The sequence below is a fragment of the Neodiprion pinetum genome, chromosome 1, assembly GCF_021155775.2.
Source record: "Neodiprion pinetum isolate iyNeoPine1 chromosome 1, iyNeoPine1.2, whole genome shotgun sequence".
Lineage (NCBI taxonomy): Eukaryota > Metazoa > Arthropoda > Insecta > Hymenoptera > Diprionidae > Neodiprion > Neodiprion pinetum.
The window spans coordinates 4936876-4962029 of record NC_060232.1 but is presented as its reverse complement, the minus strand read 5'-3'; the positions used below and the strand labels follow the sequence as shown (position 1 = coordinate 4962029).

Genomic DNA, 25154 nt, shown 5'->3' with positions numbered 1-25154 from the left:
CAGGGGAAGCACCTTCGGCGTTTGACCGATTTGTTCTCGTCTCGTCTCGCCACCTTTTTACCAACGAAACGTGAAGCTCCTAAATTTATGGATCGCCGTTCGACCAGCCAACGCGCCAGGCCTCGGTCAGGCAGGAAGCCTATTTATAGGAGGACAAATCGGAGAGAGAGAAAAAACAACAACAACAAAAACGAAGCAAACAATCCGCCGATGCAGCTTCTTTCCGGACCACTTAAGATCTACTCTCGGCATCCCTGCAGAGGCTCTGGGGTTTGAAAAACAAAGGTAAAAAATCTGCCGGTAAATTCCTCGCTCGATTTTGTCCCGATATCTCGTATTCACCTGTGCATCGGGGACGACGATGAACCGAGAGAGAGAGAGAGAGAAACCATCGCTGACCTGGGCGAGGGTCACACGCGTTTGCAATTAGGCGGGTGAGCACGGCATCAGCAACAGTTCGTCGTCTGATCGTTTCACCGTGTTTAGCTGCTTGAGCACGTTTCACGCTGCGGGGGTTAGCCGAGCGTAATACCAGAAGCAGAAGTAGAAGTAGAAGGAGGTGGATGAGGATGAGGAAGAGGAGGAGGAGGAGGAGGAGGAGGAGGAGGAGGAGGAGGTCGATCTCGGTTTCGGTTTAGTTGCCGGTTATTAACGGTTCGCTACGTGCTCGGCATCGCTTAGAATCAGAATTAAGCACGGCTTGGCCGCAGTCGAGACGTGTCGTGGTGTGGATAAGGCACGCCACGCCACGTCCGTGAACTACGTACGGCTAGAGTTGAATAGAAGCGACGTTAGCCGGCTTTTACTTTTGACCCGTGCTGCGTTACCTACAGCGCGGTGTGCGTAGATTTATAATTTATTGGAGCAATTTGTTACACCGAGTGAACGATCTCTGTTATCGTCAAAGATCTTCGTCGGCTATTACGTACGCGTATGAAATTTATATTTAGAATTCATCGCCCAAAGTCGAATGCACGCGTGCATGGTTCTCGGTTGCGTAATACGCTTCGAGCTCTTGAGAAGCTTCGGGAGCTTGGAACTAATTTACACCCCGTAACGGTGGTGTTCGTCAACCGTTGCTTCTCTTTACCTTCGACCAGGTACGTGTGGGAGACTTTGAATTAGAATACGCGGTTTTCCGTTTCATCGTTCGCAGCGTTTCGACGCAAGCCGCGTAGTCGCGGTTCGATCGGTATTCCACGACCTCCCTTGAACCCGTTCGATGTTTTCAACGCCCTCCGGCTTATCGTGTACTTCTCGTATTTTTAACAACAGTTTACAAACGCCGCCGCACGTTCACCCGAATTAGCAACGGTCACATCGGCTCCTGTGGCTTTAACGTTTGTAACCCGCGTTACGCTTACACGTCACTTCAGAAGCGTCGCTTAGCCCGGCCGACCAAAGTGTTGGCTACTTCTTTGTGACGCTTGCGATGATGGGCAAATCAAACGTTGTTATCGGGCACACGCGTTATTCGCGCCTGTCGCACAAACCCGCGATGCATCCGTCTCGAAACGTTAAAAATTTTTTCCAGTCTGTGAACAGCCAGGCATTTTCACGTTCAAATTGAAAGTCCCGCCACCCTCGAGTCGACGTGACGTCACGCGGCTGCAGCCAATGCCTGGGCGTTCCGAGCGTCGCTACGATGTTTGAAATCTTTTAGACAAGCAAAGTGTCGCTTTAACGGATAGACAAGCAGCTGGATAAACTGATCGTGAGTAATAAACGCGAGGTAAATATAACATGGCGAAACTTTCCAGCAAGCTGTGCGGTATGTACGAACCCGAATCATTTGTTATTGTTCCTTTTCAAAGTGTCGGACGATTACGTTGAAAGTATGACAAAAAATATACATATATATATGTATATAACAATAATAATAAAGGAGACGCGTTACGCATCGCAAAGCAAATGCACTTGTACAGTGACCCAATTTTTTCTCTCGCAAGTCCCAGCAACACGCGTGCCTGTCTCGTCACACGAGGCTCTCGTGTGGTGCAAACGGGGATTAACAACATCGATTTATAAATATTTGTACCAACGCGAGGGTTAATATTATTGTGTGCAAAAGAATAATGAAAATAACTGCGACGATATCGGCATGCGATAACGTCTGTTGATACAATAAATGGTAAGAAAAAAAGATAGAGAAATGAAAAAGAAATATCGCAGCCCGCAGGCACCACGTGCTTGCACTCTCTCGGGTCCATCGCACCGGGGACCGAGGCGATATTCTTAGACGCGTGCAGGAGCAGGCATTCGAGGGTGTTGTTGCATAATTGGTGCGACTCTGCGCCGCGGCCTTTGTGCGGTATTGGAATGCAATATTCTCGAGGAGAAAAAATGAGCGGAAGAGAGAATGAGAAATGGAAACGCCCGCCTTCTTACGTTTACCGTAAACTCTGACTCGGACCAAAGTTTCCTTCCACGTGCATTGTACCTCGCACGTTGTTGAGCAGAAAGCCGCATCGGCATTCGACACGTGGAGGCGCATCTACACGAAATATCTCTACATGGTTTCTATTTAAAGAGCCACTTGTTTTCAACAGCGATTCCTCCGTCTTAACGTCGTTCTAACGTAATACGGCAGTCGCGAATTCTACGCATTCGTAATAAGGTGCCATTCTTGGCGCCAGCGTGTCATGCAATGTATGAATATAAGTATAAGCGTATGTTTCTCGATTTTCACGGGGTCTGTAAAATAGTTTGGCAGAATTTCAAAAAATTTCCAACATACAATGCTTAAAAATCGGACAACGCGTCGAACCAAAATAACGCATACGGCAAACCACCGTTCGCACCCTGCGTGACAGCGATGTGCGTATGCGTTGATTGATTGATGAAAATGACATTCCGTAATTTGTATAAACGTGTTGCGGCAGCCTATAAGTATCTTTCGGAAACGAAGAGAGTGAGAAAAATAAAAAAGAAAACAGCTTTTCGCGCTCACATTTTTTTTTTTTTTTATTTATTTATTTATTTTTTCTCTCAATTTGGCAAATTGCCGAAATAGTTGAGACAATTATAACGTGTAGCGAAAAGCAAAGCCTCATCCTTGCGTATATAGTGGAAATTGCGCACCGGTTGATTCTGACCCCAGATTAATTGGCCAAGCTTTGTCTATGAATAGAATTCTTCGCCCGTTGATACAGACGTACGTGGTCGGCGTATTTTTGTCGATGGAAAGGAGAGCCTCTGACCCCAGGGAGACGTCTATTCTATGACAACCCGCATGCATACGATACTCCTCCGATCCTCCTTGCGTATAATTTTCAACCTGCGGAGGTGAGTGGGTGGATCTCGAAGGCCTGTTTAGAAAATTTAATACAACCCCGAGGCTATCGTCGTATGCAATTCGTGATAAAATAGGTCAAGAAGAAGAAACGACCCACGGCTGGTTTGCCCGAGCCTTGCTTCGAAAATTATGCGACACTTTTTATTTTTGTAACAATTTTGTTCGTTCGATGTACCGATCGGATCGATCACCGCTAACGGTTGAGAAAACGTTTCCCTTAACGCCGCGAGGTTACATGTCGAATGATCTACGCACCGGAGAGATGACAACAATGGACGACACTGTTAACGCGGACCAGACCGCGTTCCCTGTTTGCATTTATACACATATACGTGCGTACGTGTACACGCGTTACACGTGTAACACGTTGACGGTCACGCCTTTTACGCTCTAAGGCTGCAAAATGCCTGTCGATGTTGGTACCTGTATTTGCGGACACGGTATTCCATGCGAGAAGAACGGACTCTCGCGTTTTTAGGCCTGTGATCCGTGTTTGTGTGCGTTTGTGCTCGTGGGTTAGGTGTGTAGTGATGTCCATATGGTCGAGATCACGCGGTGGCCATGTGGCTCTTGCATGATAGAAGAAATGTCTTTAACGGCTCTGAATTAGGGGGGGGGGGGAGTGCTTTTTATTTTTACGATGTTGAAGGAAAAACGTCTTTTCGATTTTTACGAGTTTATTCACTGAGAAAAATTTCATTTGTTACAGTAACTAGAAAAATTGAGTGAAACAGGTATCGTTAAAAAAAACTGTTTGAATATTTGTTGGAATTACGAAAAACGAAAATTAATTTTCATTTTCTACCTAGAACTATATTTTTCGGTTGTGGTAAAAAACGAAAATAGTTGAGGACTGAGCGGTAAACGTAACTAAAAATTTCTCTCAGTGTTGTAAAACAAATACATTTATACCAGATACTGTGTAACGCAAAATAATGAAATTCGAATAGTGCACAGAGAAAATTGAATTCGTCAAACTTCGCTCCTGTTATCGTTATTACCGTATTAGGGTGGTTGAGTCATCCGTTCGAACTCGTTAGGCTCGGCATTCGATAATTCTCTTGTTTTCCTGCCGCAAAATAATAATAACAACAACAATAACAATAATCATAATACAACGCAAAACTGTGGAGCAGAAAATAAAAAATAACCTAGTTACCGTGTCCCACAAAAACACGTTGCGTAATATCTGTATGCATAACTACCTCGTGCGTAAATATTCTTCTAAATTTGTTTTCTTCGCACGGAGTAATTTCCGATCCTTCGAGCCGGTTGATTGCTCGTTTCTTTCCAAGCTCATTCGCTTTTTACCTAAATTTTCACAAAATTGTCCCAGCTGTAATTTGATATCTTAACTACAAGTATGAATGATTAAATGATTTTCGTTTTATTTTCCGAGTTACTCGTTTTACGGGGAGAGTAGAAAAATTACGCCGGTAGCGTCGAGCTTTGTTTTCTTAACCGTGGAGCTGCATGTGAATTTCGCCGTTTGTTGACCATCTTCGTTACGAATTAAGACGGGGAATAGATGCGTTGGCACCTATTTCGAGTACCGGGAATGGGGGATGAATCAGAGGAAAACCGACGCGGTCATGTTGCCAGTTCAATCGTGACACCGGTTACATTTCAGGTGTAGCACCGATTGCTTTGCGGCGAACGCCACGACCTAATAAAGCTTACGTACGATTCAACGGGAAGTACCTTCAACTAGCCCAGTTTCGCAAGGGATCACGCTGTGTGCCACACGGAACACTCTCGTCGAACGATGAATAATTTCATGCGCGATATTGTCACGAATCAAGAACTCTTTTTTCGTCGGCACGTGTCTCGGTCCACGTGCACGTGCCAAACGAATAACAAAATGACGTATGCGTGTTGCCAAGTCGACCAAGGATTCCCGTCTTCGTACGCAAACGTTCTTCGTACCTCGAGTTGTACTTTTCTTGGCCTGCAAATTCAGGTGCTCGAGTCACGGGTCTCTTGTAACGGCACGCGTAAAAAAAAAAAGTAGACATCCAATGCATCTAAAAATGGGATTCTTCGAGTGCCGAAAGTTTTTCGTGCTGCACAAATATCGCCGCGTAACTACCGCGGGATCTTTTCTTTTCCGCAATGAAGCTTTCGTCGATTGTTACAATATTTAAAAGATTCGAGGGGATGAAACGACCCTCGACGAACCGCGAAACGATCTTTTGTATCATCAATTATAGCGCCCAATAAGTATAATACAGATGATCCGTGAGTGGGGATACAAATTGATTTGCAGTCCTCTGTGTTACCGACCGTTGTTACGTAAATGTCGGTAAAATCGGCGTAGATCGACGAATAGCGTATTAATTGTAAGTGGAAAAGCCAACACGCGTACGTCAGCTTTTTGCGTTTGACAAGAATTGTAAAAAAATTTAAATGCCGTCGCTCTTGGGTCTGTCCGCTTTTAGTTACGATGGCTTTTGCGTATCACGCGTGAATGCCTGCGTTTGTTACACATGCGACGAAGCGTGAGAGAGCAACGGCATCAGCAGCAGCATCGTGTATATTTAATGTTGTTGGTGGGCATACCTACCTAGATTCACGAGTACACGTGCAGCTCTCGATTATTTCAGTGGATTTAGGTTAGCCACGCGTACACGCGTTGCGACGTTTTCCCCGCGCTTCTGGTTTTCTTGTTTTTTTTTTTTCAAATTTTTGCTCCACTTTTATTTGTTTTCCCCTATCCGTTTATCACTTCTGTCGGCAATCGTCAAACTCCGCCCAATTGTAATCGCATCGCATGTTCATTGCTGCGTGAATGTAATTAAATGCAACGGATCGAAGCGGCCACCGCACATTTTAAACCAGAAACCACGCAACAAACCGCCGGTTCCGACAAGCTTCGTCGTTCCGCGAAAAACCCTGTCTCGCGGTACTCGAGATATCGTATCTATACTCGATTTATACTCGTTTATCGACCTCTTGGTCCCACGGACAATGTTGCGGTATTCCACATTTTTCCTACGCCGCAGCTTCGGAAAAATATTTAGATAACGTACAATTCTCTTCTTGCGTATATTCGTTTTAAAGAGTCCGTTGTGGCCACCGCGTTAAAGTGGCATGCACGCTTTCTCTCTCTCTCTCTCTCTCTCTCTCTCTCTCTCTCTCTCTCTCTCTCTCTCTCTCTCTCGTAAGATAAAACGGGGGTATTTGATAACGGCTGCTTTGTGCACCAGAATCATGGCGCGGGCATCTATACAAACGGGGGAACTTATAGTCTAATGAACGAACTCTCGTCTTCTCCGCGATACTAAGCGCAGATAATAACGGAAGAACTCCTCCTCGTTCATAGTACGGCGGCGACTCGCGATATTATATACGTGTAGGTATAACGTCGGAGTCGGTTAAGTCGGCGATGGATGAGATTCGTCTATTTTTAGCGAAATAACGAGATAATCGAGCCCTCGCCAAAGGCTGCTGTTGTTGTTAAATCGGTGAGCAATTAAAAACTGGGTCAATGAACTTTACGCCCTCGAGAATCGGTGTGGAAAAAATATCATCGCCCAACGTGGGGCTCGAACCCACGACCCTGAGATTAAGAGTCTCATGCTCTACCGACTGAGCTAGCCGGGCTTGTGGAAAGTACGTCACTGCCCAATTTCATAGCCCGGATACAATTCGCCTCAAGGGTCGCCTAAATCACCGTGCAATTAAGGTTTTCCTCATCCTCGGACAAATTGTGCGGAACGACGAAAATTCGCACGATATTCGTGCCTCGAGCCTCGTGTTTTCACGATAGGACGAAAATATACTACAAACTACCGTTGCACCGCTGCACCGAAGCGAAATTATCGTCTCTGCGACAGATGTTCGCATCTTATTTTTAAAATACGCTTTTCCGTTCAATGTACAAAACTGAAACGTCGTGCCGAAGTTCTGGAATCAAACGATCTCCGACAATCCGTGATTACCAAAGAGTAAACCTCTTCAAGTGTCCGCAAAGGACGTTAACTTGGTTCGCGTCCTACGCTTTCTTCGAGACGCTTCTCAGTTTTAATCCATATATCGGAGATCCGCCAAGGTGTTTCCATCAGGCACTCGACTCGTGCACCATGCGCAAAGAATTCCCGAGGGATTTTGGGGCTGCGGATGGACGAGCGGGTTTTCTAACTGTGGGACCGAAGCTCGGACCACGAAGAGTATATTTGAGACTCGTCGTCTCTGGCTAATGGCCAGGGTAAGCGGTCAGTCCGAGCATGCAGCAGCAGCAGCAGCAGCAGCAGCATCGAACCCCTCGTTCCTCGTTGAGGATTTCACCGCGTTGCCGAGCCGCGATGCGGAGGGTCGACACTCGGTAGATCACACTGGACTTTCTGGGTTAATCACCCTCCTCCGTCTTACGAACAAAAGATTCAAATTTAGACTCCCCGCCTGCTGTTGGTGCCGGTCCTGGTGCATGCAGAGTTCGGAGAACGGTGAGATCGTAACCCTGCAGCCTGCCTTTCCAGGCGAGGACGCAGTGCGGGAAAACAGGATACGCATCGTTCGTTATCGTCGACGAGACTCTTCCGTCACGCTGGAACGAGACTCGGACCATTCAACTCTGTCGTAACTCCGTTAACTGAATATCGATTCGCGAGTGGTGAACATCGACTCGTCTATTAGTCGTTCGATCTCCAGTTTTCGTGCAACGGGAGTTTGCAGATTTTATAATCCTTGCGGCGTTGCTACGGAATACGGAAAGTATTCGCCATGATATGTGGGATGGTGCAGCTGCACGGAAAGACGATTTTCGTCGCATTGGCCCGATTGGGAATGTTATATGTTTGTACCTGTAATATAAATGTGGATTTGTCAGAGGTTTGGTATGTTGACAATAAGTCCTCGTCGAGAGGCTCTCTCCCTCCTTCTTTCTCTCTCTGTCTCTCGTTAGGTTCCAGATGCGAACTACATAGTTTGGCTTCTATTTATCTCTATAGAGGCATCTCAAGGCGAGATCAGGTTGGAGCTCGGCCAGGGCATCTCTTTTTCTTCTTCTTCTTCTTCTTCTTCTTCTTCCTCCCCATGTGTCAAGTTCTCAATATTAGACTGCACAACAACTTGTGTTCATGGTACGTACCTGTATCTACGTCAGTACTCCGTGTCCGATGTAGGTAAATAATAAATTGATTCCATTGACAAAGGAATCGCCCGTCGAGGATCGGTTACTTTTTTTTTTTTTTTATTTATTTATTTTTTTTTTTCGCCAAATTTGCCGGATGAGAAGAGGAGAGGTTACGTAGAGATAATCGGGAGAACCGCGGATAAAAACGAAGAGACTCTGCGGGAAGGGAGAGAAATTAATCACTGTCCGTTGATCGAGGCTTCTCAATCGGAGCTGAACGACGAAGAAAACAGAAAAAGAGAATCAGAACAAAGAAATTGGGAAAAACTTGACGTGGTCAAAGTTCGTATCGGTCGGCGCGCGTAGAATGACGAGGAAACTTTTGTCAACATTCTATAAACGCTGTCTAATACACTTCACAGATTCCGACAGCTAATTATCACGTAGATGCAATCTCTTGTTTCGAATGGAAAGATTTCCAAACACCCAACAATTGCGTACGTCGCGGAACTTTCTCGGGGTAAAATTGTAAGCGAAAAAGCTAAGCGGCTGTGTCTCCGCGGCTTACGAAAATATTTATTCAAATATACATATATTTTTATATATTATACGTATAAAGTGTATCTTACGTGCGTGCGTATGCGCGCAACTTGTACAGGCATATATCGAGCACGTATTTACAACGTGCGTGAAATTTTTGGCAACGTTTTCGCCGTGTACAAACGAAAAGAATGCGCGGTGTTGGAGGGCGAGGGGAGGAACGGGATACGGGGGAAGATAAGAGTTTAAGAATCAAGTGTAAACAAGGGAATATCTAGGCACATGGCAGGAGCCGGTGATGATAAAATTTAGTGTGACGTCGCTCCTGCATTCCAATAATCACATGATAATGTGTCGCAAGAAACGTTGAGAAATGCACGTATGCTTGTTTGTAATAAATTCCTTGGTTTTCCACAAATTCTTTATCCCGTGTAAAGCAAATATTTGACGTTTGATATACATTTAATTTGCCGATGATGCGTTACCCGTGTAAACTTTCCGTTTCGTATAAACGTGCAGTAGTTTACGCTAGTTTGATCGACCTTTTTTTAAACGCGGAATCTATCAAGCTTAATATACATTTAATTATTAATGATGAGTTCTCTGTAAACGTTGAGCTTCGTATAAACGTGCAGGAATCTAAGTTGTACCGATTGACCTTTTTGATACGCGGTATATATAGACGGGCGTCAAATTTTGATAAGAATATCGTTTTTCATACACGTGCGCATATTATTTTTTTATCCGTTTTTTTTTTTTTTTTTTTTTTTCCTATGCTTCTAAATCTTTTTATCGTTTATCAAACTTTCAGGATGATTACACAATTGTATGCTTATTGCTGGCAATATTTCGTGTCAAGGATAAAAACAATTCTGCCTTTCTATAGATATACACATGCGCGGAGTGTAAAGATTCGTCGCGGTAAACTCTGCGGAAATTCGTTTAAACCAGAGACAAAATTTACCCATCAAATCTACCAAGAAGGGTATTTTTTATTTATTTTTCTTTTTTTTCTTCTTTACGTAGTTAAAAAATCTTTTACTACGTTTTAACGTTGCGTAGTACCGAATGAATTTATATTAGCTTAATTTAACAAATTCTTTCTCGATTATGCTATGCGCAATAACTCAATTATAAGTCTATCGTATCGTGGAAAAGCAACAGCAACGACGACCTGGAAAATGAAAATACGACGTGTCTCGCCTCGAAGAATGTAGATACCTATCTGCTGACTTATTTTTTTTTTTTTTTTTTTTTTTTTTTTTTTATGACCAGAGACGAGGAGGTGCGGATAAAAAAATGATCGAACCTTGAAAAAAGTTTCTTTTGATCTTGGGCATTAGGAATAGATTGAAATAAGGTGAACAAGAAAAGATTTTACGATTACATGTGCACCGTGAATTAGTTTGAACAACCCTCGGAATAACCTTACATTTTTCGCACATTAATATACGTCTCCTTTTTTTTTTTTATTTTTCGTCTTCTTTTTTACTTGTTATTCCGTTCAGACTCGTAAAGATTGCAGAAATATTTGTTTGAAAATTGGCAAAATTTTCAAAACAGTTGCTCGCGTGATCCGATGATTATAGAATTCGCTATGAATGTTGAATAATTTTTTAACTTTCAATGAAATGAATCACATTTCTGTAATATAACGATATGTAGTAAATTTATAAATCGGCACGATTCATCATTCATGATTTTCCGGGTTCTTTTCTTCCAGCGACCTCTTCGAGAGTATCGAGTAACAGCGATGTTGGGTTGCATCAGTTACGACCTCTCGCTGATTCTCTGATTCTCAGTAACAAAATCGTCTCATTATTTCTTCCATACGTAGCAACGGACAAAATTTAGAGATCACGATCAAAGGAGACGTGAATAATATTAATATTGTACGTTATAGGTATAAAGTATCGGATCGAGTGCGAGAAAGTTCTATTTTCGAAATGTGTTTATCATTTGTGTGCCAAATTTCGACAAAATCCGTTCGGCTTGATCGTCACATTTTATTTACCGTGTTATTTCTCGTCTCTTATCTATATCTGTTTTATTTGAGTAATCGTCGTTGCTATTATTTTGCGATCGTTACTCGAAGAGAGATTCGTTTCTCATCTCGAGAATAAAAATACCGAGGTCGAAGCACTGATTCGTTATACCTACTGAAATAATCCATAAAGCTTCTCTTGCTCTTTTACAATTACAATTCTCAACCGACAACTGACACTCACACGACAAAACTAGAGCGAGATACGCGTGGGTGGTAAAAGTACGGCTCGTTACCTCGTCAGGATAACTTAACTGTCGTTTGAGATGAAACTTGGCTTGCAAAGCTTGTAGCTTTGGTAATTGTACCAAATAATTATACTAAATTGTTCCAGAATTAACCGTCTCGTTAAAATCTCATATTTCTTATACTCCCTCTCTCTTTTTCTCTTCTTTCTTCGGTAAAACAAACTCGGTAGATACGACGCGGCGTGTTCTTCAATTCCCCCAATAAATGATATGTGAAATATTATAAATAATATAATATGACATGTAATATAAATACGCTGTTCGGCGTCTCGGATCGATTCGTAATTTTTTACAACTCGACGTTTAGAAAGTGAGCAAAATTATACTGACCCAACTGACGTCTTGTCCTCAACGGCCCGGATAGCTCAGTCGGTAGAGCATCAGACTTTTAATCTGAGGGTCCAGGGTTCAAGTCCCTGTTCGGGCGGTAAATTTTTTTTTTTTTCTATCGCTTTGTCGTTCGTTTTTCAATATTCCTCTCGAATCGCGGTCTATTTTACCCTATGATTACACGGTAAACCGCTCGTGTGAAGCAAAGATTGACGGAAAATAAATATTGAGAAAACGACCACGTTCGATGATGCAATCATCGACGAGTTTAAACGACTTACTCGTTTTTTCATATTATCTTTTATTGCGCGAGTTTGTGAAATCGAATTAGTTCATCCTTGATTCCTATTCTTTATACGGCATCGTTACGTCGCGTATAATGGATTTATTTTCTCTCCTTCGTTCTCTTCCTCCACGATTTTCGAATTTCCAAATTATCGTCGAAGATTCTACTTCTTGAACTTATCGCCGTAGAATGGTATACGGCTGTTTACAACTCGCCAATCAGTGACGTAGAGGGTGAAAAGCACAGCCGCTCCCGTCCATGCGATCACCGATTTTGTCCTGCGGGAATTTTCGTCGATAATGCAATTACTACGTATGTAATGTTCGTATAATTTACCCGTTCAAATTGTAGTGTCAAAAATAGTTCGTCGAAACCTTCGCGTGATTGAACTTATAAAAATTTACAGATTTTTTGTTCTTCTTGAGCATTGAATTTTTGGAGATTTTATTTTCGTCTTAAATCGAACGACTCGATCATCAGACCTCGTCTCGTGAGTATAAAACCGACTGAAATTTCTCTGTCAAAACATACACGACTAATGTGAAAATTCTTCAGTCTGTGGCTCGTAACACTGCATCAAACAGGTATCCGTAAAAATTTCATTTGTTAAAGTAGCTGGAAAAATTCTGTAAAACATGTATCGTTAAAAAACTGTTTGAATATTGTTAGAATTATTTTAGCAGGTTATTTGGAATCGTGAAAACGTACCAAACTAGGGCTTTTTCAGGATAAACCGATCCTCTCCCACAAATGACGGAGAGCTTCTTAATTGGGGAAGTCATCTCGCCCTAACCGATGATCGTTTATCTCACCCGAATACGTCATCACAGAACGGCTAATTAATCATCTCTGCTCCGAGGCTAGGACGCGGCGATTTTATCCTCGGCCCGCTGACAGGTCAGTCAAAGATTGTCGACAAACTGCCAGCCGGATTCGTTCTTCTTTTTTCTTTTCCTTTTCCTTTTTTCTTTTTCGTCATCGTCGGCACAGCTGGCGCGGAGGACGCAAAACACACACCTACATCCATGCATTCAATGTATAACCGTCACACTTCAACGTCTTTTTGGTTATCTAATGGGGGGGGGGGGAAACAATAAATAAGTAAATAAAAAAACTGCCGGATGAAATTACATCATATTCTCATTTATTCACGCGTATGCGTGTCAACGATATCGAAATTTGTTAGTATTCAAATTCACTCGGATCGAAGAACAAACTTCGATAAGAGGATGAGAGAAAAAAAACAAAAATTGTAATAATTAATAACGAATCGATTATCGATTAGGAAACTCCCGGTGATTATGACGATCATCTTTATGCACAGAGAATGGATGTAGCATTTTGATGGGTTTGTATGTGTTATACTCCTTATTTTCATCACTCTTTGCATCGCAAAGCTACATGCTGTAAAAAAGCTGTAACTCCTGTCGAAATGCAACATGTTATACAGTGAACGATATTGTAAATGATGTAAATAAATGACCGGGAATCGTGAAAATGACGTGTTGGATTCTGATGACGATGTATATGTATATGTATATATGTATATATATTTTCCTTCTCCCCGGGTCATCGGTCTCTAATGAGGACTTGATTGCCGCTTTTATGCAATTTCAATTTGTGTAATTATATCGAGTTTATCGCCTCGACGCGTATAATGCACTTTTGACTGAAAGCCGGCGTATATCGTGCACAGAATCTACAAGTACATACATGGAAAGATGAGTCAACGGGTTAAAAACAAATTAAGGAAACGAAGAAATAAAATGATCACTTATACGACCTATGTTTTACGATTTAACAAGACACTGTGCGGTCAGAGAAAGAGAGAAAAAGATACATGTATACGTATGTAAAGAGAAGGATGTATTTTTATTTGTTCCTCAATTCACCCGCGAAAGTATTACAAAAATAAATCAATCTAAATATACACCGGCACATATTACAAAACTCACAGAGCTATTTGTTACGTACCAAGCAAATGGCGACTTACTCTTTTAACGAGCTCTGCCCACTCGTATTTATTTATTTTCAAGTAGTTGCAAGTAAACATACGTAGATATTAAATGTATGAAGAAAGTATGTATACACGTACACGTCATACATAATAAACAATACAAAATAGCGTGTATAACAAAACCCAGAGCCAGAAATCGTCGCAAAAGAGTAGACGTTGTATTTGGTTTTAGAATTTCTATAAAAATTGAAAATCAAACGATAGTTATTTCACACCCGATAACGCGCTTGTATAATTATCAAAATGCCGTCGTTGATGAACCGAAGACTAAAAGTGATTCGCTAAGGTCGGATAGGATGAGCGATACGTGATCAAGGAGTTGAATTACGATCCGGTTAGTCGTTGTGCTAATTTATTGCACGGTGATACGTCGTGTATCGTAGGTACGTACGTACGGTAATAGCCTGCAACCAACAATCAGCCGCCGATATTCAAGAGCGTTCGCGTCATCCGCGTTGCCGTGCAGAATCTCAAATGGATAATCGTCGTCGTACGAGCGATGGATGAATATGTGTCGAAAGGAACCGGCACACTCTGTATATTACAAGCAAACGCTCGAGCGAATGATCGTGCTAACCGGCAATTACAAAGATATCGCCTTCGAGGCACCCACACGCCTGTAATTCGCACGTATCGTCGCGTCGCGTTGCGTAACGAGGCGAGAGAGAGCGAGAGAGAGAGAGAGAGAAAGAGAGAGAAAAAAGAGAGAGGGAGAGGCGTCCGAAGAGCTGGTTGGAGGAAACGGGCAGTAGACCACGGGGTCTTCGGGGCCTTGACAGAGACCTTGAAAATCGCGCTGAGCCCCGGGGAAAAGTTGGCCTTGAATAAACCGGCCGTGTGGCGAAAATTCGGAGTCGAGTGTTGTCCGAAATCGCGGATTGAATTTTTTTTTATTCTTATCCCTGCTATAGCTTTTATCAACGTTCTTTTCTCATTCTCAGGAAATTTCCTCTCATTCTAATAATATTCCGTACGATCGTTACGCCGATCGACGATCTATCGCGATTTCTTTACACGTTTCAAAAAAAGGAAGAATCGACAAAAAAATAATTTTACCTCGCAAACGCGCGGTGTTTTCTGTTGTTTTTTTTTTTTCTACTTTTGTTTGTTCTTTTTTTTTTAAATCTCAGTTCTTGGCACGGAATTACGAATTCGGTTTCGATTCGCGTTACTTAGCCGACGGATTAAGCACGACTAATTGACACGCGAACCGGCTCGTGGTTTGGCAAAGTTTCGCTTTTTAAATTTACCGGTTTAGGTGTACCTCGCATACGCGAAATAGTCTCTTGGTTATCTCAATTAACCGACACGTATCGTACCTAAGTCTTCTGTTGTTATCGAGTAGCTCCGGCTCTTTCCTGGTGACTTTTCGTCGTGGCTCTTCGTATTTTTTTTTTTTTTTTTCCTCTTCATTCAACTCTTTTTCGACGTCCGTGAAATGATACTTGTGTTACATACAGGATGGATTCTCGTGGCTTGCCTGTTAAAACAAGACTTACTTTTGTGGCTTTTTCAGAATCAACGACACCACGTTCGTCCAGCGTGCAAATTAGAGAGTCTTCCGAAATATCGTTGAGCAAAGATTCACTCGGTTATAACTGTGCACCAAACATCGTTTCGTTTCTTTCAAAGTCGTATCGAGAATTCAACGCCTTGTCATTCGCGTTTCGCATACTTGTTTCTTTTTTTTTTTTTTTTTCCCCCACTTCTTCACGGTTCGTTTCATCGGTTATAGACTCGGAGTATTCGTTGGTTGGATATAACGTATAAGTATATAGGAAACTTGATCTTGTATCAGAATATGCCTACTCTTATCATCTTGTCTTGTTTTCGATACCGTATAACGAACCGTCAATTAGTCACTGGTGTAGACTATTCCTAGTTACTTTCCACTCCGTCATTGTTTGCCTCCTCCCGGATATAATATTTGTTGTGTAACAACATTTGTATAATATAAAACGACCCTGATAATTGGTACGGAACACTGTCGCATCGTTAATGAATTCTGAATATTGCCTGTTTTTTTTCTTTCTGCCAATCCTAATCGAAGAAATTCGCTTTTACTTTCCTTTTACGGCAAAGAAGAATAAAAGAATATCTACGCGGCAGCTCTTCTTTTCTCCGATCCAAACCTTTTTACTATTATAGGTATAACGTCATGCTGCATTCTATATCTGAAAGAATATCTCGTCGCGAATTTCTACACAAATTGTCAGACGTTGTTTTCTGTCGCCAATACGAAACTGAATCTCGAATCGATGCTAATCACGTATAGTAGGAAAACATAGGGACCTAAGATTTCCCGTTTCCAATCTGAATACGGTTTATTACTCGTAAACCATGCAGGGGAAATTCTTACATCCAATTACAACTAACCCCTGCATCGCTGTACAATAAACAGTTCAATTTATCACAATATTTTCTTCTTCCTTATCTTGACTCGTATTATAACGATACTTTATATGCTGACGGCTACCGCGAACCGGGGAACCAGATTACCTTTCGTTTGTCTATCCTACGGAATAGACCGAAAGAGAGAGAGAGAGAGAGAGTGAGAGGAGAGGGGATCGAGTTTCTTGCTCGATCACGCGCCCACAAGACGCAAGATTGTTTTAAGTGGGACAAAAACAAAAAAAAAACAAAAAAAAAACAAGCAAAACGAAATAAAAGTCGAGTCAAGATATCGATCGACATTTTTGGAGATCAAGTTCCAATACGACGCATCGTTGAACGATTTATCAATATTTCATGATAATAAATAAATTCCTTGGAAAATAACAATTGTTTACAATGTGAGATGATTATCAGCGGTGTTATCGTAATTTTGGCGTGATACGTTACGCCGCTCGACGATCATCGCGTTGTCCCGGAAATGAATCGCGTATATCGAGTATCCGGTCGGCAACACGCCGTTTTGCCTCGCCAATTTCAGGGTCAAACCGCAGCTTGCAAATTGTTGCCGGTTGTGTCAGGTTGTCAGATTTGCATCGTTGAACGAGCGAGTCGCGGGTGTATAAAATGTCATTTCGCCGGCTCGAGGAGATAAAATTATCGTTATTATTATTGTTGTTGCTGTTGTTGTTGTTGTTGTTATTATTTTTATTTTCGGCGTCCGGTTTGCGGTTTCGGTCGGTTTTTGCCGAGTCGAAGATATCCCGACCTGCATCCATGCACAAGCTTACAACTTTCGAGTTGAATTATACGTGACATGGTGGCCGGAAATTTTTTTGGCAGAAAATTCCATAAACCAAATTGTACGGCTTGTTAAATATACATTCGGTTCAAACAAACGGATACCAGAGTTTCCGGTAACAGCTAGAAAACAAATTTTCATTTTGTCCCTGAAACCATATTTTTCGATTGTGGTAAAAAATGAAAATAGTCAAGGACTGAGCGGTAACCGGAAATAAAGAAAATCTCAGAGTACACGTAAGTGAGTAAGACGATGACATGAATTGATAATTTAATCACACAAATTGATATTGTATCGGGTCGTTCGTGTTCGGTAAAAAAAAAAAAAAAACTGCAACCGATTTTTAAGAAAAATAATCGATTGCTTTTGCTCACCGCTTGTTTGATTTTCATTCCCGATTTGTTACGTACCTGCACTCGATCTCTGGGACCATGCGGCTTAGCTCGCGGCGGCCGCGGCATGCAGCGAACAAACCGTTGCTACTCGCTAATCGACTTGGCGAACCTCTCGCCGACTCTGACGTAATTCGAGCGAAAGACGGCAGACCGCCTGGTGCCAAGGCGCGTCTCTCTCGGGGAACGAATCGAGATGAAATCCGCGTTACCCGCAAAGTTTGTCGCGGCTCGCCGCGGGTGAGGCATTTTTTTAATCACCGACATCGAGCCGCGCATCGTACGTTTGTGATATTCGTTCGGGATGCGAATCGGTAACGAGAATGCGCCCGATACGCAAATACGCAACGAATGGTCGTTCAACTTTCGTACCTTCGACGCGAACGGCCGACCCGTAAAAGAAGGAAAACAAATAATTTAACGATCCGACGTTCGTGCGGATAGGAGGCAACGCCTGCAGATATTCGCGGGTTCGTGTCGAAATTCGATAATATACGGTCGGGGTAAAAAACAGTGAATTTCGATACGCTGTTTGCGTCTGCAACGAACCTACGAACGCCGACGTGAAAAAGAAAAAGATGATGGAAGATTAAACAACCGGCCACGCGTTATTTCATGCACACTGTACACTGAGAAAAATTTCACTTGTTACACTAACTAGAAAAGTTCAGTAAATCAGGTATCGTTAAAAAAACTGTTTGAATATGGTTGGAATTACGAAAAACGAGGTACGCCTAACCGTTTTGCGCTGTCGTCGATTCTTTTCTGGTTATTGCAACGCAAAATCAGTTTGTGAGGTTTACTCTACTTTTTTAGTTAAACAAGGCTTTAACGTCAATTTATCGTTGCACGAGCGTTAAATTTTCCCAACAGTTGCAAGAAAATATAGCAAGTGTGATCGTGATGAGAAAGAATAGTAACGGATACCAGGCATTCCGGTAACGGCTAGAAAATTAATTTTCATTTTCTACCTAGAACTATATTTTTCGATTGTGGTGAAAAACGAAAATAGTTAAGGACTGAGCGGTAACCGGAACTAAAAAAATTTCTCTCAGTTTAGCCGGCTGGCACGAAACGACCGTAAATGTGATGCGGAATGCCGGTATCTATATAATATCATGTATATTTTTTAAAAACCGTCAACAGCTTCTGCTGCAATACGAAGCTGCAAAAAAAAAAAAAAAAAGAAAAGAAAAACGTCCATCGTCAAGGCAATTTGTAACACCGCCGAGCCTTTTATCAATAATAATCGCGGTTGTTGTACCCGCCATTGCGGAGAGTCAGCGTTGGACAGAATCGCACGTTGAAAGAGGTCACGCAGATAATTTATACAAAATTCTTGTTTCTCCACGTGCAGGGACCTATGCGCGCGTGTTTACGATGTACACAAACGCGATCGGCGATATTATACTCCTCTGCATATCGCAGCGATTGGCTCAAATCTCTCGGCTGCACAATGTCACGAGAAATTCATATCGCATGTTTTCGTATCGTAGAAAAAACAGAAATAAATTGGATGGGGAAAAAAATTTAAACAAATCACATGTCCGCGTATCAGGAATATAATTGAAACAAGTGAGCGAAGATCGCGGAGTTTATCCGCGACTTGAGAGATGTAACGACGATAAGCTTGGTTCAGGGACGTCGGTTGTTTGCAATTATTATAGGAATCTGAACGTGTAACAAAAAAAGTTGCCCCCCCCCCACACTTGTTTACATACGATTAATTATACTCCCGTTTTTGTATTTTTTTTTTTTGTTGTTTCTTTTTTTCCTCTCTCAAGCTTCCTCCCTTTGTAATCTCTGGTCGAAAACGTTTTCACTTAACGCTGTAAGGATGCTTATCTCTGCACGCTAATCGATCAGAGGCCAGCCGACTCGTGACTATCTCGTCTCTTTTAGATTTTTATTTCGACTTTATATCGTACGCTCTTAACGAACAGTCGCCGTGACTCGGATAGCATTCACGGTTCTTCTAATGGATTATTTTTATATTTATAGGGGAAGCAAAAAAATAAATACACAACTAACGAGGAAGAAGAAATCTTTGTGCGAACTGAGATTTAACAACCGATAAAAGAGACGTTAAAAAATCGGATGTTGTAAAAATGTTTGATAAAAAAAGAAAAATTGAAAAAGAAAGAACCTGTTTCCTTGAGAGCCAAGATTTTACAACTTAATAATAATCGTCTTGTTGCAACAGCGTCGCGCATCCCTCTCCGTTATTATAATCATTTACAAATCATCAAACTTTGCATGATAAATGCGGAGAATTCAGTCATCGTATTACACGCGTTTACGTAGATGGATGTACAAGTATTTTATGTGCGATCGTGTACCGTGTTATTTCACTTGTATTTATAGCAGGGCTTTGCACTATTTTAAAGATCAGAAACTCGCGGTAAACAAGTTATGTATGTAGCGGTCAATTTACGTAATTCGCGCCGAAGGTTATTGCGAAACTGTATAATAATTTTTATTTAACGTTCATTGATCGCTCTCGCATCGCTGCTGCTGCTGCTGCTGCTGCTATTTCGTATCGCTTGAACAAATTTCGCGCAATCTCAAATAATTCCGAAAGAAATTTTCGAACCGCAGTATAATGTATAATTGTGTTGAAAAAAAAAAAGAATAAAGATAAACCCCGGGTTTATTACGACGGCATTAATTGTAACGTTTATGAATTTTTTTTTCTTCTTTGTTTCAGGTAAGGATGACGATTATAACGCTTTTTATGGTTATGTATAAAAATACATCGAGCGTCGCTCATTACTTCCCAAAATTAGAAGGTGGAATAGTCTGGTAAACTTCCGTACATTAACAATACTGCAGAATAAGGTAATATCATTACACCTACGATGTTTTCTACTGTATACTTATACAAGTTCCCACTGTTTTTTGAATCACTTTTTTTCTCTCCTCATTTAACGCGGTCCGACTTAACGAAAGACTGTTCCTTACGTCTGTTTTACCTTCATACGCCACCGTGTGCTCGCAAGATTTTCAATCAAGAAGTTCGTTCGCGATGATAGGGATAGAAAACAGGTGCGTCGTGTAAATGAAATACCTACGTAAAGATGAAATCTTTGATCGAAATTCCCAGTTCACGAATTCGGCTTGACAATTTCATATTCATTGATATTTATTCATATGTTGTTGAACTCCCGTCATTGTTCATGTAGCGATCATCGTCGATATTGTTTATTTTCACCCGCCACGTGAAATTGGTGTTTGCCTTTTTCACGCAGAATTGATTAGGGAAATTGATGTTAATTTATTGGCAGACCTTAAACCGCAACTCGGATCAATGAATAATTATTCAACATTCTTCAGCCGTCTTACACGAAACACGCACACCAGTCGCCTCTACTTTCAACTTACAATCAGTCAATACGGGCACGGTCTTGTTTTCCTTTTCTTATCTTATTCGTTCAATTTTCATCAACGATTTCCATTTCGCAGCTCGCGCATAGAAAATTAGGGCGAAAACCTTGTAACAGTTTCGATCCGCGTGAAAATAGAATTCGCGATGAATGTAACTAGGCGCCAAATCGATGTCAATTTCGCGTATCGCCTATATGCATTATACATCTGTGCAGCACGTTACTTACAAAACATTCGTACATCTGTCCAATGTAAGCTAAGTATTTTCTTACAACCGACACGGGGCGGGGTTGGGGTATCGAATTTTAATTGCGAGGATTCCGAAAGTAAAAATATCGGAAATCCGAAACGAAGAAAGATCAAAGTGGTGAAATTTCATTGCGTCAGAAATTCACGAAACTGAAAAACTGATCACTTAAAATTTCGACGTTTCGGATATTGAAATTTTCTCATTTTCGCACCTTCGGAACTTTGATGTTTCCTCGATGTTTCATTTCTTTACTTTAAGTTTCACTATCAAAAAATTCGGAAATCCTGTAGCGTTGCATTACGTGCAGATATATAATAAATGTGTTTTCGCGTATACGTGTACGTATTACGAGCACATGCGCGTAATGTCGCTTAATTTATCCCGCGTCGATACGCACATTATTGACACTGTGACTGACTGTTCTGGTATTACCGCCCATTATCGTTTCGGTATCGCCCATAAAACAACCGCCCAGGTAATAATGTACGCATAACACACATAATTGACTTCTTGATACGAGACTTTTTGCCGACGCGAGGACTTCATTACCGAATTGTCGAAGTGTCGCCAACAGCTGCCGGGAAAAATTATCTAAGCCAACGACAGTTGCACGAATTGGAAATCTCTCGACTGTGGTATAATGTATAACATGTATGCACTTACCTACGTAATACATTACTTTGTATTTGTTTCGGAAAATAAGCGCAAGGTATTTACATATCCCATATATATATATACATATGTGTATGCATTTATAACGTTTGTCGCATTTTTTAAGCATTTAAAAATATTCGTATCTAATTATAAGTTGTACGTGTTCCTGAAGAGGACAAAAAAAAAAGAGAAACTTTCACAAACCAACCGAATTAAACCTGTGGACTTTGAAGGTTGACTCACTTTATATACGCTAGTTAAACGTAATTCTTATATGTATATATGTATATATGTACCTAAACACACACGTGAATTATTCCGCAATTGCGTTATCAGTCTCAAAGTCCTTCGGTATAATGATAGTAATAACGTAGAGTCCGTTCTTTGTCCCGAGAAAAGATTCGTAATCTCACGTTGCCGAGAGGTGTCATAAGCATCGAGGAAAAATATAATTTCACGTTGTTTTTTCATTCGCTTTTCAATCGGACGATACTCTGTTCAGAATTTTGAGAAATAAATTTACACGCCGCGTAGTCTGCGCATGTATATATTTGTACGCACGTAGACACGTCGTAGCTCACATATCGTTGTCGCGTATATATTTATACCGGGTAAATATGTCGAGGAAAGTAAAGCAAACGCAGACAAAGTATAATATAAGAAGACAGGGATCGTCAAAGGCACGTGCGATCTGTAGGTACGAAACCACGCGATACTCGTAACGCCGAAATTCTTATCATCAAGTTTTTCGTCTAGTCAAATATCGGAACGAGGATAAGGATGTTCGCTGGTTCGAACGATCGTCATCGTCTACTCGAACCGCGAATACCGCAGAGTATGAGGTTCGTACCGGCGGCAGGTATCGGACGTCTCGCGATGAACTTGCGGAAGAAAAGATCGTCAGGCGTAATTTCTTCAGGCCGCGACCGCGTTGCGACTGTGCCGCAAACCGCGTTTAACGCTATCGCGGAATGCTTTTCGCTGGAAGTGATACGCAGGACTGCGGTTAGGCGAATGCTACGAATCCTCGACTCCCATCGTGCACGCCAATCGCGTTTAACCCGCTGGAATTTTACCGCAGGGTCGTAAGTCATCGTTTACTCACTCTCGACTGACTTTTCGATTCGTGATTAGCCTCTCCTTCTCTCTCTCTTTCTCCTTCTCTCTTTGCGTAGACAGCGTTTTAACGCGCTCGTCGATTTTTCAAGCGCGGTGAAAAACTGCCCGACAATTAGATGAAAGTCATTGTCAAAATTATACAAAGCGTGTATTACATGCGGTAGGATAAGAAAAGTATTCTTATCGAACAAGGTTAATTAACTATTTCGATGAAATTATTCTCGAATAATGTAGTATCTGCTAGATATTCCGACGTAATGTATCGTGCGCATAATCGACACTCAAACTCTCGCTACAAGCAGCGTGTGTAATTAAGCATATCACGAGAGAGAGAGAGAGAGAGAGACTGATAACGAAATCTTTCGGAGAAAACAAAACTGCATTCGTCATTCCTCGCGTTGAATAAAACTAATTATGTATTGTACGTAAATGTTCCTTCTCGATTATTACATATTTATATAAATACTAGGAATAAGCGTAATTTTTCGAAATTGACTCATGTCCGTTATTTTATCGACATTTTCGCAACAAAGAAAGGAATTTTGTTGCAAATGTTGTTTCAAACAGTTCTCGCGCCTTTGGCTTGTAGCATTAGAAGAGTAGAGTTTCGAACCCCTGGTGAGCGAAACGATGAGGCGTTTCTATTCCTCTCCTAGCAGCCTCCCACTGGGAGTAACGAAAGACCAAAAAGGTCCTCGACTCTAGTCGCGCACATGGCCGAAGTTTGTGTAGAGTGCAGGCAGGCAGGCGTGGTGTTTTGGCGGGGGAAAATGGCCCCGAAGATGCCCGGAGTGCAGGGTAAGAAACAAGTCTCGAACGTGCGTACGTCTGATGTATGCGGTGCTGGTCGCTTGCAATTATACGCTTGTCAAAAGCGGTGACGAAGAAAAGTATGGAACGCTTGGAACTTGATTTTCGAAGCCGAAAGGATATTCGCACCGCGCTTGCGTTTGGGGAGGGACGCCACGGTTTTCGGTGTTTCGTTACACCCAAGGGAAAAAAAGAGAAACAAACAAACTAAGCAGCACTGCTGAAGACCACCAATGCGGCAAATTTTTGGGAAATTTTACCACATGCTATTTTTTAAATTTTCTCCTTTAACCTACAGCTGCGCAACTAAGGAATGTAACTAAGGAATATTATACCTACATTACGTCTTTCTCTCTCTTTCTCTCCTTATCTTTGGCGTCCTCCTGCTCCTTGGCTGGACGACGACGGTATTAAGACAGTTGTGAGGAAGAGGGATACACTGTACAAAGCTGTTCGTATAACCAGATCGCAGCTCGTCAGAGACAGGTATGAGTCGTTGCGCAATCGTGTCAAGGTTATCATCCTCGCTGCTAAAAATAAATACTTCGTGTCAAAGTTTAGAGGGTTCAACAACCAAAAGTTAATGTGACGGAAACTTGGGAATATCGGGATAACCAATTCCAACGAAGTTGGCTTGCCTCAGAAATAATCACTGGAAATCCTATATAAACTTTTGGCTGAAACGTTTGAACGTAACGACATCAAAGTACCTCGGATTGGTTAGCTGGAATAACGTCGCATCTTGTACCTTTTGGAGACGGTTACTTTTATCTGAACACAGTTACTACGGAATGCTTTTTGCGGACTCTACTTACATCAAAATGAATGAACTTCTGATTTACTTGCACTGTTATCCGCACGAGCTTCCTCAGGTTGTGGAGAAAGTTAACGAGGACGTTGCAACGATCTCCGGCTGGTTGGTAAGGAAAATGCTCTTACTCGACACTTCCAAGACGAAGGCATTCACAATTAGCTGTGCTCGTTATCGCGGATTAATCCAGTCATCGATTGTTCCTCTAATTTGGGTCAGTCGTGACCGTTATTCCCTGCGTCACCCAGGTCAAAAACTTGGAGGTCGTAATTAACAATACATTAAATCGGTCTGAACTATCTCGCGAAGAGTGCGTTTCTAAGAAAGAAGTTATACCGAGTCGCTTACGTTCCTCGTTGGTAAACTCAATAATTCTACCTCGCTTTAACTATTGTTCATTAGTTTATTGTGATTTGACAGCGGGTTTGGAACTCAAGCTAAATCTGCGTAAATCTGAACATAGTAGCCCGTTTTAGCGAACGCTTGGCTGACTCCCTTTAGCGGATACACGCAAACACCTGTTGGGGACATTTCTTTTTAATATTTTGTTTCTTCAATGTCTTAGCTACATTTCTGACCAATTAGTATTGTTGTCAGCATTACGCCAGCGGGCTACCAGAAGTAACGTAAAAGATTTGCTCGTTCCCTTGCATCGCACAGCTGTATTCAATGAATCGTTTCTGGTGTCTGCTTGTAACATGTGGAAC

At 41.8% G+C, this 25154-nt stretch overlaps 1 protein-coding gene, 1 long non-coding RNA gene and 2 other non-coding genes across 4 annotated transcripts in view; 2 read left to right on the top strand and 2 right to left on the bottom strand.

The window, feature by feature from the left end:
• Sesn (Sestrin) overlaps positions 1-25154 on the top strand; it is a 126459-nt gene that overhangs the window by 59748 nt on the left and 41557 nt on the right. The window lies entirely within an intron of this gene.
• TRNAK-CUU (transfer RNA lysine (anticodon CUU)) lies at positions 6826-6898 on the bottom strand. The gene has a single exon. It is a non-coding gene; the product is annotated as a tRNA-Lys (tRNA).
• On the top strand, positions 11556-11628 carry TRNAK-UUU (transfer RNA lysine (anticodon UUU)). Its single transcript has one exon. It is a non-coding gene; the product is annotated as a tRNA-Lys (tRNA).
• LOC124217450 (uncharacterized) lies at positions 12041-14383 on the bottom strand. The gene is made up of 3 exons (XR_006882828.1): positions 14230-14383; positions 12526-12888; positions 12041-12443 (listed from the first exon to the last, which is right to left on the bottom strand). It is a non-coding gene; the product is annotated as an uncharacterized lncRNA (long non-coding RNA).